Genomic DNA, 375 nt, shown 5'->3' on the forward strand with positions numbered 1-375 from the left:
CTACTTATTTTTCTGACGACTTTTTACTTTGACTTCTTACATGTTGAACACAAATACCTGTACTTTCTACTTCTTACATGTTGAACACAAATACCTGTACTTTCTACTTCTTACATGTTGAACACAAATACCTGTACTTTCTACTTCTTACATGTTGAACACAAATACCCTGTACTTTCTACTTCTTACATGTTGAACACAAATACCTGTACTTTTTACTTCTCTCATTTTCCAAACAGGCTGGTTCCTTTAGTCTGAATGTGTGTTTGGTGGCGTGATCATTATTATTTAGAGTCATTGCGTGCCTATTGATTTGAACACGATCCGTGTATCCATCATTTCCTGGTCTTCTCTAAAGAAGAGGGACCAATGAAA

At 35.5% G+C, this 375-nt stretch overlaps 1 protein-coding gene across 1 annotated transcript in view; it reads left to right on the plus strand.

Moving 5' to 3' along the window:
• Positions 1–375, plus strand: part of LOC104941289 (calcium/calmodulin-dependent protein kinase type II subunit beta-like) — a 44,275-nt gene that overhangs the window by 22,613 nt on the left and 21,287 nt on the right. The gene's annotated exons all lie outside the window — the stretch shown is intronic.

This window comes from Notothenia coriiceps, unplaced genomic scaffold (genome assembly GCF_000735185.1).
Source record: "Notothenia coriiceps isolate Sejong01 unplaced genomic scaffold, NC01 NC01_scaffold00003306, whole genome shotgun sequence".
In the NCBI taxonomy this organism is placed as follows: Eukaryota; Metazoa; Chordata; class Actinopteri; order Perciformes; family Nototheniidae; genus Notothenia; species Notothenia coriiceps.